Here is a 13,379-nt window from a genome sequence, read left to right as displayed (position 1 = left end):
GGAGGAAGGGGCTGCCGTGGGGCGGGGGCCGCACCGAGGGAGTTGGGAGGCGTGCAGCGTCCGCGAGCGCGCTGGCGGTGACTCGGCCTGGGGAGAGGGGCCTGGGGGCCATGGTCCCTGGGGGCCGGGGGCGGGGGCAGGCGGAGGCCGCTACCCTGGGGTCGCGTGCTCGGCCGCGCACCTCCCCTAGCTCCCCGCTCGCCCGCTCCTTCCCCGCCCGCCCACGGGTGCCGCCGCACTCACCGGCTCCAGCGCACCGCAACAATCCCAGCGCGCAACTGCCGCAGCCGCCTCGGCGCGCGCCCTCCCCGCCCCCGCCGCCCGGCACCGCCCCGCGCCGCCCCCCTGCTCGCGCCCGGCCAGGGACCAGCGCGCTGTTCCGTCCCCCAGCTCCGCCGCAGAGCTCGGCGAAGCCGACGCTCCCTGACCGCGCTGCGTCTGTCTGTCCCGCGGCTCTGGAGATCTTCAAACGACGGAACACCGGCTTTGCCCTTCTGAGGGTTTCCATCCCTTGACATTCTGCCTGCGACCCTCAGCCGGGACCCGGGCTAACCTCTCCACTGTGTATCATTCAGAAGAAGCTTTTCCTTGGGAGGAGAGGGCATCCTTTTTCCCAGTCACAGAATGTTTTGGTCTAATGGACCTCAAGGCCCCTCATGCGTCCACAACCGCATGGCACCCTCGAATCCCCTTGATGGCTAAAAACACCGGCTTTGAAGTTTGTCAGAACGAGTTCCAGTCCCAGTACCACCACTTACAAACTGTAACCTCGGGCGAGGTACCTGACCTCCTATACCCGGTGCCCACATTTGTAACACCAAGATAGGGAACAACAGTCCCCACTTCAAAGGGTGTTGACGGGATGAAATCACACAATATAGGTGAGGCCCTCAGCAGGGTCCTGGCACACAGTAAGCACTCAATAAATGTTCCCACCACCAGCAACTCAGCAGGAAGTCTCCGCAAAAGCAGCCAGCTATTTCCAGAGGACTGAATTCCTCGGTCCCGGCAGCTCTCACCAGTGAGAAAATGTGTCTAAACTTCTACTTTCAGAGCCCAAATTCGATGCCTTGGAGCCACAGAGAACAAACGTCTAATCTCTCTTGGACTTTTGACTTTTCAGATACTTTGCTTCTATCACCTCTGCCCAAGGTCTTCTCATTCCACATCAGTGTCTCCCGTTCCTTCCATTGTTCCTCCTCTGCCCTGGTTTTGAGGGTCTTTATCCCTGTCATGCAAATGGTAGATTTGACTGTGATTTCTTTAGAATACGTCACCCAAGACTGAACCAAATGTCTGTGGTATCATCAGAGCAAAGCAGGACTATAGCTTCCTCCTTTTGGGACCTATCACTTTGCACTCCTGCGATAAAGTTCTTGGCACCCATACTGTTGACTCATATTGGGCTTGCAGTCAACCAAAACCTCCGGGTCTTTTTAATAAGTGGTCCACCAGAGCACTTCTACCCCTTCTTGTGCTTCTCAGCCAACTTCGCTTCAGGTCAGCTGAGGCTAGACCTTGGTCCCCTCACCTTCTAAATTTCTCAGGATATATGGAAAAGAGGAATAGGGGTTGGAAGCTGGCATAACACAATCTTTAAACCAAGTGCATTTGAAAAAAGGCCAGGATGGCAGGGCGTGGTGGCTCACACCTGTAATCCCATCACTTCAGGAAGCCAAGGCAGGTGGATCATTTGAGGTCAGGAGTTCAAGACCAGCCTGACCAACATGGCGAAACCCCATCTCTACTAAAAATACAAAAATTAGCTGGGCATGGTGACACGCATCTGTAGTCTCAGCTACTCAGGAGGCTGAGGCAGGAGAATCGCTTGAACCCGGGAGGCGGAGGTTGCAGTGAGCCAAGATCACGCCACTGAACTCCAGCCTGGGCTACAGAGGGACACTCCATCTCCAAAAAAAAAAAAAGAAGAAGAAATGAAAAAAGGCCAGGGTTTGTGTCTAAAGACTATGGTACTGAGAGAAAAACAAATATACAGACACACACAAATGAATGTGATCACAACTGTGAAAAAAAAAACTGCACACACGAAAGACTACAGGGAAATATGTAATTGATTATGTTGTTTTCTCTCAGTGATAAGATGGGGTGGTTTCTTCTTTATACTTTTGTATTAATTTCTTACGGTGTTTGTATTACTTTTATAATCAAGAACTTTGTTTTAAAAAATAAATCAGAAAAAAGAATTTAAAAAATCAGAGAGATGGAATAACTTGAAAAAAACTGAAAACGAAGTTGAAAGATAACAGAATAAGGGGAAAACTATTTGCAACATACAAAAGACAAAGGATTTGTCTATAAAGGACTCTTAACAAATCAATAACAAAAAGAATGAATATGTAATCTCAGCACTTTGGGAGGCCAACGCTGGCACATCATGAGGTCAGGAGTTCAAGACCACTCTCACCAACATGGTGAAACCTCGTCTCTACTAAAAATATAAAAATCAGCCAGGTGTGGTGGTGCACACCTGTAATCTCAGCTACTCAGGAGGCTGAGGCAGGAGAATCGCCTGAACCCAGGAGGCAAAGGTTGCAGTGAGCCGAGATTGTACCATTGCATTCCAGCCTGGGTGACAGAGTGAAACTTTGTCTCAAAAAAAAAAAAAAAAAAAAAAAGAAAGAAAGAAAATTTAGAATCAGCTAAATGCCCACCAATGGGGGAATGGCTAACTAAAATGTAGAATACTTATATAATAAAATTCTATAGAGAATTTAAATGAAGCATAGGCAACATAGTGAAACCTCATTTCTACAAAAAGTTTTTAAAAAACAGCCGGGTGTGGTGGCTCCAGCATGTAGTTGCAACTGCTACCCAGGAGGCTGAGGTGGGAGGATCACTTGAGCCCGGGAGGTCAAGGCTGCAGTAAGCTGTGATCGTGCCACTGCACTCAAGCCTGGGTGACAGAGAAAGACCCTCTCTCCAAAAATAATAATAATAAAAAATAGAAGTGACTTTGATCTGCATGTATCAACATGGATATATCTCAGTCATATTTTTGAATGAAAATACAAAGTTGCAGAATTATATATCTATATCTATTATATATAGATAGATGAATAGTATCAATATTTAAAAAATTATTCCCCCAATGCAAAACTTCAGTTAATCATGAAAAAACATCAAATAAACCCCAATTGAGGGAATATTCTACAAAATATTTGACGTGTAATCTTCAAAAGTGTCAAGGTCATGAAAGCCAAGGAAAGAGTGAGAAACTGTCACAGATTGTCCTATTCACAGATAGGAGACTAAAGAGATCTGATAACTAAACGCAATGTGGTATCCTGGAACACAAAAAGGACATTAGTGAAAAAACTGGTGAAACTGGAATAAGGTCTGTAGTTCTGTTATTAGTATTGTGCCAGTGTTAATTTCTTAGTTTTGAACCAGGGTTACATAAATTGTTAACATTAAGAGAAGCTGGGTGAAGGGTATGTTGAAACTTTCTATACTAGCTCTGCAACTCCTCTGTAAATCTAAAATTATTTCAAAATAAAAAGCTAAAACAGAACACACATAAATAATACCATTATTCCCTATTATCATACATTAGGTTTATGACAGATTTTTAAAACAGGTCTGTAAAGCTGCATGCCCAAAATTTATCAGAAGTTCTCTCTAAGCTAGGGATAAAGGACCATTATTTTATTGAGAGAATGTTCAAAGGGAGTATTAGCTTTCGTTTTAATGTTTTGGAAGATAAGTGTAATCATGTATTGCTTTTGTAACAAAAAATTAATTCCTTTAAATGCAAAAGGATAGAACAATTTGGCCTCATGACTTTCAAGGGTAAGACAAGCCATGCCAACTCATGAAACAACCTTCTAACAAAGGGCTGGGAGGCTGAGGAACCATAAAGAGCTTGCTTGAGGTTTCTAACCTGACATTAGCTGAAGAGCCTGGGCACTGCTGCATGGCAAAAGAGGCCACCTCACTGTGGCCTTGGATGGCCTCTCATCAACTTCCTGCCAGGCACTCATGTGACTGTCCTATCCAATCTGATCTAAGCTGTTTTCCCCAGAATACCCAGAAACTCTGAGTCACCCAGAATATGAGCAGCATTCACAAGCCACTCATCAGTTTTTCTGCTTCTTGGTAGAAGCTCTCCTCAAAACTATGCATTGAGGGCCTACTATGTGCCTAACACCGATGGATACAGACATGAGTTTCTGCCCTCATGGAGATTGCTGACTACTTGGAAGATGAACGCTAAATAAACAAAAAGTTGCTTTACTACAATTTTGATAAGTGCTATGCAGGCAAAGTAAAAGATGCTATGAGGGAGAACAAAATGGAGTCTAGAGTTAGGATCGGGTGAGGGTCAGGAAACAGTTTCCTGAGGAAATGACATCTCAGCTGAGATCTGAAGGATGAGTAAGATTCAGGTGAAAAAGTGAGAGGGCCGGGTGCAGTGGCTCATACCTGTAATCCCAGCACTTTCGGAGGTTGAGACAGGAGGATCGCTTGAGCCCAGGAGTTTAAGACCAGCCTGGACAACATAGCAAGACCCCATCTCTAAAAAAAAATTTTTTTTAAATTAGCCTGGCATGGTGGTACACACCTATAGTCCTAGCTACTTGGGAGGCTGAGGCAGGAGGATCACTTTAGCCCAAGAGTTTGAGGTTTCAGTGAGCTATGATTGGACCACTGCACTCCTGCCTGAGTGACAGAACAACACCCTGTTTCAAAAAAAGAAAGACAAAGAGAAACAGAGGGATAAAGAGAGAGAGAGGAAGGAAGGGAGGGAGGGAGGGAGGCAAAAATGAGGGGGAACTTGTTTGCAAGAGTGAAAGAGAAAACAGCCGGTGCTAGAGATGAGTCTTGTGTATCTGAGGAATAACCCAAGCCTAAAGAGAAAGGGAGAAAGCCCTGGAGGGAGGCAAGGTCAGACCTGGCAGGGCACTGCAGACCACGTTAATGAACAGGGGCCCCAACCTTAAGTGCAATGGAGAGTAACTGAAGGGCATCAAGCAGAGTGGCAGGGATCAGATTCGCAGTTTAAATGTAACCAACAACTAACTGCCTCACATAGTCATGAAAATTAATTCATTTGAATCAAGCAAAAATCTCTCAGGTGCCTGTTGGAAACTTCCACTGGGTGTTTACAATGTGAGAGAGACAAGATCTGCGACCTTTATCACAATTATTTTATTTATTGAACATCTACCAGATGGTAGACACTGGAGATTCAAATTGATCCCCCACCCACACCTTGTTCCAAAGTTGCTGAACATCTATTAAGGAAATCAGACACTTGGGTAAAAAAATGAAGGCAGGTCATCGTAAGCCACATGCCAGATTAGTGACCCCAAAGATCTCAGAGTTTCAGGAGAGATGGATTCTCGAGGATATAAGAGAGTTAGAATCAAATACATACACTTCATACCCAGGGATATAATTTTTTTCATGGAAAATAACGTGTTGGCAAGGATATGGAGAAATTTGAACCCTCGTGCATTGTTGTCATTCCTCGAAAAAATTAAACAAATGACTCAGCAATTCTGCTGCTAGGTAGACACCCAAAATAATTAAAAATAGGGACTCAAACAGATACTTGTACACAAATATTCGTATCACCATTTTCACAATGCCCAAAAGATGGAAACAACCTAAGTGTCCATCAACACACGAATGGATAAACAAGACATGGTATATACATACAATGGAATATTATTTAGCCATAAAAAGGAATGAAGTTTTGGCCAGGCACTGTGGCTCACGCCTGTAATCGCAGCACTTTGGGAGGCTGAGGCAGGCAGATCACTTGAGGCCAGGAGTTTGAGACAAGCCTGGCCAATATGGCAAAACCGTATCTCTACTAAAAATACAAAAATTAGCTGGGTGCACGCAGTAATCCTAGCTACTAGGGAGGCTGAGGTACAAGAATGGCTTAAATCTGGGAGGTGGAGGTGGCAGTGAGCTGAGATCATGCCAATCACTCCCGCCTGGGTGACAGAGCAAGACTTTGTCTCAGAAATAAATAAATAAATAAAGTTTTGATATGTGCTACAACTTGGATGAACCTTGAAAACATTATGCAGCCAGGTGTGGTGGCTCACACCTATAATCCCAGCACTTTGGGAGGCTGAGGCAGGATGACCACTTGAACCCAGGAGGCAGAGGTTGCAGTGAGCCAAGATTGTGCCACTGCACTCCAGCCTGGGGGACAGAGACAGACTCTGTCTCAAAAAAGAAAAAGAAAAAAAAAATGCTAAGAGAAATAAGCCAGACACAAAAGGACAAATACTATGAGTCTACTTATATGAAATAGCTAGAATAGACAAATTCATACAGACGGAAAGCAGATTAGCAGTCACCAGGGATTGGGGGAAGAAAGGAGTGGAGAATTATTGCTTAATGGTGACAGAGTTTCTGTTTGGAGTGATGAAAACATTTTGGACATAGACAGTGGTGAGGGTTGCACCACATTGTGAATATAATTAACGCCACTGAATAGTACTCTTAAAAATGGTTAAAACAGCCTATTTTATGTTATATATATCTTACCACAGTAAAAAAAAAAACAAAAAAAAATTAACTTTCCAAAAAAGGAATCAAATACATAAATAGCAGTTTACTCCATGTTCACCTGACTTCTTCCAAACTTCCATTTTCCAGTTCTTAGAACACCCCAGATCTCCTTGTCCCTACGTTAAACTGTTTCTCTACCTGAAAGCCTCTTTTCACCCTTCTAACTCATATTCATCTTGAAGGCCTTAACTCAAATGTTTCTCAGAGGCATTCCCTAAGCCCCAACTCAATCTACCTGAAATCCCCTCCTGCCCTATACCTTCCGTTCCCTTCTCTAACTTACCACAGTTGCAATGAAAGACATATTTGTGTGATATGTTTTTAATATCTGCCTTCGCAATATCGCCTGTAAGCTGCAAGAGGGCAGGGACAGTCTGTCTTGTTCACCGAGAGGGAGACAGCACTTAGCCCAGGGTCTGACACACTGGGGGATTCCCTATATATTTTTTAATAAATTAATTAGTAACTAAATGACCGTGTGATGGGATTGTGAGTAGAATTTATTTTAATGCCTTTTACAGTGCTGTAAATTGGATTAAATTATTTAAACAAAAGAAGAAGCCGGGCGCAATGGCTTACACCTGTAATCGCAGCACTTTGGGAGGCCAAAGTGGGCGAATCACGAGGTTAGGAGTTCAAGACCAGCCTGGCCAACATAGTGAAACTCCGTCTCTACTAAAAATACAAAAAATTAGCAAGGCGTGGTGGCAGGCCCCTGTAATCCCAGCCACTCGGGAGCCTGAGGCAGGAGAATTGCTTGAACCTGGGAGGCAGAGGTTGCAGTGAGCTGAGATGGCCACATTGCACTCCAGCCCGGGCAACAGTGTGAGACCCCATCTCAAAAAAAAAAAAAAAAAAAAGGAAGCAAACCAGGGCTCTCATTTTTGTTGTTGTTGTTGTTGTTGTTGTTGAGATGCAGTCTGGCTCTGTCGCCCAGGCCGGAGTACAGTGGCCCAATCTCGCCTCACTGCAACCTCCACTTCCTGGGTTCAAGCAATTCTCCTGCCTCAGCCTCCTAAGTAGCTGGGACTACAGGTACGTACTACCACGCTTGGCTAATTTTTGTATTTTTAGTAGAGACAGGGTTTCACTATGTTGGCCAGGCTGGTCTTGAACTCCTAACCTCAAGTGATCCACCCACCTCGGCCTCCCAAAGTGCTGGGGTTATAGGCATGAGCCACCAGGCCCAGCCAGCTCTCATTCTTACATTCCTGCCTCTACCCTGTGAAGCTGCAGCCCTCTCTTATAGAAGGAACCTGAGCAAATCAATAGTACAGTTTGTTTCCAGGTAGATCTAAAATATCACCAACCATTGCAACCTTAGCCTCTAAATATCCATCTAAATAAGTGATAAGTTGCTGCACTTAAAATGAAGACTCCGTCTCAAAACAAAAAAAAAAAAAAAAGAAACACCTCTTCCCTGTGCAACCAGAACCCATATCCCTCCACCAGAGCAGTTTAGCCCACCTGAGCATTTCACATATTTGGGTTTAGCAGCGCTTATATTAGAACTAAAGCCTCAGGCTGGGCGTGGTGGCTCACACCTGTAATCCCAGCACTTTGGGAGGCCAAGGTGGGTGGATCACTTAAGATCAGGAGTGCATTTACTTGTCTATTCGAAAAGCCAATTCTTCTGGTATGTACAGATAAGTTTCTACTATTTGTCAGTGAGAGCATTTCCTAATTGATTTAATTTTCTCATCTTGGCATTCCATATCTACCTCAGTAAACAATTTTCTATGCTAACAAGAAGTTAAACAAACATATAATTATTTCTGAGATAAGAAATGCAAATAAAAGCTGATTTAATGAATTTGTTTTCTGGATGTGGACACTTGTGGAAACTGAAAAACGTGACGACTCAGAAAGAAGACACAGTTCACTCACAACAGCTTTTACCTAAACACATTTTAGCCCACATACCACTGATTCTCTCAGCCCACAAGCCATTGTCTTCTCTCTGCTTTTATTTTTTTACATTTTACATATAAATTGCATGAACTGCTGGGCGCAGTGGCTCAAGCCTGTAATCCCAGCACTTTGGGAGGCCGAGGTGGGCAGATCACCTGAGGTCAGGAGTTCGAGACTAGCCTGGCCAACATGGCGAAACCCCGTCTCTACTAAAAATACAAAAATTAGCTGGGCTTGGTGGTGGGTGCCTGTAAGTTCAGCTACTCAGGAGGCTGAGACAGGAGAATCGCTTGAACCTGGGAGGCGGAGGTTGCAGTGAGCCAAGATTGTGCTATTGCACTCCAGCCTGGGCAACAAGAGCGAAACGAAACTCTGTCTAGAAAATTAAAAAAAAAAAAAAAAATTGCATGAACCAGAGAGTGCAAGGCAAACCAGTGACCACAGACATTAGGAAACTTTTGATCACAAGTAACAAGAAACCCAGTTAAAATGGCTTAAATAATAAGGAAGTTCAGAGGTATGGTACACTCTGGGGTAAATATTCAGTAATCAATATTGCCATTAAGGACCAGGCTCACGCCTGTAATCCAAACACTTTGAGAGGCCATGGTGGGCAGATGGCTTGAACTCAGGAGTTCGAGACCAGCCTGGGCAACATGGCAAAACTCTGTCTCTACAAAGAATGTTTAAAATTAGGTAGGCATAGTCATGTGTACCTGTAGTCCCAGCTACTGAGGAGGCTAAAATGGAAGGATCACTTGAGCCTGGGAGGTAGAGGCTGCAGTGAGAGGAGAATATGCCCACCACACTACAGCCTGGGGTGGCAGAATGACACCCTTATCTCAAAAAAGAAAAAAAAAAAAGGACCAAGTTTTGTCTCTCTGCCCTGTAGTCCTGAAAGTTTGCTTCATCTTACAATGTGTAGAATGGCTTCAAGCTTCCTCCCTCATGTCAACAAAGCACAGACACCTCTCCTCCACAACAGTCCTTCCTTTCAACCTAACTGGAATGAATTAGGAAACATGCAGACCCCTCAGACTAAAAGTCATTGCCAAGGAAGGATCATACACTGACAAATTAGATATTGTCCCTGGGGCTGGGGATGGAGAGGATACCTGAGCAAAACTGGAATTTTTCATGGGCAGAAGGGGTGGAGAGTGGGTGCTAAATAGGCAGCCAAGAGTATCCACTACAACTAGCAAAACTGAATATGCCCAAGCCTTGGGTTAAGAGTAGTACTAGAGGCCGGGCGCAGTGGCTCACGCTTGTAATCCCAGCACTTTGGGAGGCCGAGGCGGGCGGATCACGAGGTCAGGAGATCGAGACCACGGTGAAACCCCGTCTCTACTAAAAAAGACAAAAAATTAGCCGGGCATGGTGGCGGGCGCCTGTAGTCCCAGCTACTCGGAGAGGCTGAGGCAGGAGAATGGCGTGAACCCGGGAGGCGGAGCTTGCAGTGAGCCGAGATTGCGCCACTGCACTCCAGCCTGGGCGACAGAGCGAGACTCCGTCTCAAAAAAAAAATAAAATAAAAAAAAATAAAAAAAAAAAAAAAGAGTAGTACTAGAGAAATAGAAAAACAACACATTGGATGTCACACATCCACTAATCTTCTGGTTCTTAAATTTTTTTTTTTTTTTTTTTGAGACAAGGTCTGGCTCTGTTGCCCAGGCTGGAGTGCAGTGGCACAATCTCGGCTCACTGCAACTTCCGCCTCCCGGGTTCACGCCATTCTCCTGCCTCAGCCTCTCCGAGTAGCTGGGACTACAGGCACACACCACCACACCCGGCTAATTTCAGTGTTTTTTGTAGAGATGGGGTTTTGCTATGTTGGCCAGCATGGTCTCTAACTCCTGAGATCAAGTGATCTGCCTGCCTTTGTCTCCCAAAGTGCTGGGATTACAGGTGTGAGCTACCGTGCTAGGCCTGCTCAACTGGTTCTTAACCCCCATGAGGGTTAATTCACAATTAGAAACTGGCTCATGACAGCAGTGATTCTCAGAAACATCAGGAAGCCTATATTCTTGGTGGTATTCTTTATGTCCTGAGTCTGTCCTTGCAAGAGAGAGAATGGTATGTCTCAGTGATATAAAGAACTTAGTCCTGCACCTTAGCCATCCTCTCTAGTACTGGTTCATGCTGTCCCCTTCTTGGATCCCACCCTAGTCCTTCACAGTGATCTTGAGCTGAATTTCCCAATTTGGGAAATTTACCTTGGGAGTCTCAGAGCACATTTTGGTGTGACAGCTCTATGAGATATTAATAGATGTTACTTAGAAAAAAAGTTCTAGGCCAGGCACTGTGGCTCACACCTGTAAACCCAGCCGTTTGGAAGGCTGAGGCAGGAGTATTGCTTGAGCCCAGAAGTTCAAGACCAGCCTGGGCAACATAGGTAGACCACATATCCACAAAAAATTTTTTTAAAAAGTTAGCTGGCAGCCGGGCATGGTGGCTCATGCCTGTAATCCCAGAACTTTGGGAGGCTGAGGCGGGCTGATCACAAGGTCAATAGATCAAGACCACCCTGGCCAACATTGTGAAACCCCATCTCTACTAAAAACACAAAAACTAGCTGGGTATGGTGGCACACGCCTGTAGTCCCAGCTACTCGGGAGGCTGAAGCAAGAGAATCACTTGAACCCGGGAGGTGGAGGCTGCAGTGAGCTGAGATCGCACCACTGCACTCCAGCCTGGTGACAGAGTGAGACTCCATCTCAAAACAAAAACAAAAACAAAAACAAAAAAACAGTTAGCTGGCTGTGATGGCTTGTAGCTGTAGTCCCAGCTACTCAGGAGGCTAAAGTGGGAGGATCGCTTGAGCCCAGGAGGTCAAGGCTGCAGTGAGCCATGATTAAGCCACTGCACTCCAGTCTGGGTGACAGAGTGAGACCTGTCTCAATTAAAAAAAAAAGAAAGAAAAGAAAAAAAGAAAGAAAGAAAAAAGTTCCATGCTTGCTGAAATCTTGAAAGACATACTTAAACATTTAGCACTCAAAAAACTTGGGCATTTATCAGTATAAATTCCTAGATCAGCACATTCACTGCATCTTTTTTTTTTTTTTTTTTTTTTTTTTTGAGACGGAGTCTCGCTCTGTCACCCAGGCTAGACTGCAGTGGCGCAATCTCGGCTCACTGCAAGCTCCGCCTCCCGGGTTCACGCCATTCTCCTGCCTCAGCCTCTCCGAGTAGCTGGGACTACAGGCGCCCGCCACCACGCCCGGCTAATTTTTTGTATTTTTAGTAGAGACGGGGTTTCACTGTGGTCTCGATCTCCTGACCTCGTGATCCGCCCGCCTCGGCCTCCCAAAGTGCTGGGATTACAAGCGTGAGCCACCGCGCCCGGCCACTGCATCTTTTAAAGATTATAAGGCCTTTGTAAGCAAGAAAATGGCTCTGGTGAGATGGGTTTATATAGGGATTTGTAACAGGGATGCACTGTATTTTTTTCATCAGTGGTTCTCAAATTTCATCAGGCATGGTTGCCTGGGGAGTTTTCTAAAAGGTAGATTCCAAACCGTATCTCAATCTTACCAATCGTGAATCTCTGGCCTTGGGTCCTAGGAATTCGAAATTTAAACAAATTCCTAAGTAATTCTGATGCAAGTAGTCCCTGTGTTCTCTGAAAATGTTAACTATCTGCCTCACCCCTGCTTGTGATAGCAATCAATGTTGCCATGGTAATAGCCAATCTGAGCCACCCCCTGCTGCCTGCTGCCCAGGCAACATTGACTTCATGTGTCTCTTTCTTGTTTGCTAGCCCAAAGGGCCATCTTGAAAAATAATCTTCTGAGTACTACAAAAACTGTACAATTGACCCAAAGAAACTCACTGTTGCAGGATCAGGGATTATAAATCCCTATGTCACCTCACCTTCAGAGTATCAGTCTCTTCAGCACCTTTTGTGGCTCCAATTCAGATGTCAGATGCTAGGCATCAATGTCGGTATTTCATTGGCCTAAATAGGGTGCAGTCCCTGAAACTCAGACAGTTTTCCAAGCCCATCATGATCTAGGTGTCATTCCTCTGAGCCCAAGCTAAGCCATCATATCCCCTGTGACTTGCACATCTACATCCAGATGGCCTGAAGCAAGTGAAGAATCAAAAAAGAAGTGAAAATGGCTGGTTCCTACCTCAACTGATAACATTCCACCATTGTGTTTTGTTCCTGCCCCACCTTAACTGAGCAATTAACCTTGTGAAATTCATTCTCCTGTCTCAGAAGCTCCCCCACCAAGCACTTTGTGACCCCCGCCCCTGCCCACAAGAGAAAAATCCCCTTTGACTGTAATTTTCCACTACCCACCCAAATCCTATAAAACTGTTCCACCCTTATCTTCCTTGCTGACTCCTTTTTCGGACTCAGCCCACCTGCACCCAGGTGAAATAAACAGCCTTGTTGCTCACACAAAGCCTGTTTGGTGGTCTCTTCACACGGACATGCGTGACATTTGGTGCCGTGACTCAGATTGGGGGAACTCCCTTGGGCGATCAATCCCCTGTCCTGCTCTTTGCTCCATGAGAAAGATCCACCTACGACCTCGGGTCCTCAGACCAACCAGCCCAGGGAACATCTCACCAATTTTAAATCAGGTAAGTGGCCTCTTTTTACTCTCTTCTCCAACCTCTTACTATCCTTCAACCTCTTTCTCCTTTCAATTTTGGCACCACCCTTCAATCTCTCCCTTCTCTTAATTTCAGTTCCTTTCCTTTTGTGGTAGAGACAGAGGAGATGCGTTTTATCTGTGAACCCAAAACTCCGGCTCCGGTCATGGACTCGGGAAGACAGTCTTCCCTTGGTGTTTAATCACTGCGGGGATGCTTACCCACGTTTCAGAGGTGTCTGATCACCACGGGGATGCCTGGCCTTGATCCTTCACCTTGGTGGCCAGTACCACTTTCCCTGGGTGGCAAGCACC

At 45.4% G+C, this 13,379-nt stretch overlaps 1 protein-coding gene across 7 annotated transcripts in view; it reads right to left on the bottom strand.

The window, feature by feature from the left end:
- The window catches only part of NT5C2 (5'-nucleotidase, cytosolic II), a 105,429-nt gene extending 105,100 nt beyond the window's left edge, over positions 1-329 (bottom strand). For 3 of the 7 annotated variants that reach the window (XM_055250523.2, XM_055250513.2, XM_063627901.1), the window contains exon 1: positions 244-323. The gene's annotated coding sequence lies outside the window, so the exon portion shown is untranslated. Of the gene's footprint in view, positions 1-243 lie in introns of all 7 variants that reach the window. The other 4 variants (XM_055250530.2, XM_055250503.2, XM_055250538.2 and 1 more) reach the window with 4 other exon arrangements.
- Between the last annotated feature and the right edge of the window lie 13,050 nt (positions 330-13,379).

The sequence above is a fragment of the Symphalangus syndactylus genome, chromosome 2 (genome assembly GCF_028878055.3).
Source record: "Symphalangus syndactylus isolate Jambi chromosome 2, NHGRI_mSymSyn1-v2.1_pri, whole genome shotgun sequence".
In the NCBI taxonomy this organism is placed as follows: Eukaryota; Metazoa; Chordata; class Mammalia; order Primates; family Hylobatidae; genus Symphalangus; species Symphalangus syndactylus.
The sequence above is the reverse complement of the archived record's forward strand: the minus strand, read 5'-3'. Positions and strand labels throughout refer to the sequence as shown.